The sequence below is a fragment of the Morone saxatilis genome, unplaced genomic scaffold, assembly GCF_004916995.1.
Source record: "Morone saxatilis isolate NCDOM2014 unplaced genomic scaffold, NCSU_SB_2.0 Contig9, whole genome shotgun sequence".
Classification (NCBI taxonomy): Eukaryota; Metazoa; Chordata; class Actinopteri; family Moronidae; genus Morone; species Morone saxatilis.
In genome coordinates, this window is record NW_023340268.1 from 161,486 (window position 1) to 161,803 (window position 318).

A 318-nucleotide genomic window follows, 5' to 3' on the forward strand; every position below is an offset into this window, starting at 1 on the left:
AAAAAAAAAAAAAAAACCTACAACAATTAGCCTAATGACAGTATTTAGCTAGGGGTCCAGCCTGAGGCTGCACAATTAATATCATCTGTCATCCATTGATAAAAAGAAAACGTGACAAGCGGTGTTCTAATGAAGTTCTGCAGAGACCCTGGACCACGTCACAGAAATCAAATCAAGGCTTTGAGGAATCAAATTTCAGGCTTTGATTGTTCCTGCAAATTCCTAATGCGTCTAAAATTAGCAATATTTAAATCCACAGCACCTCTTTTTAAAATGCCTTTTGAATGTAAGAGTGGAATCTAGACTTTTGTGAGTATT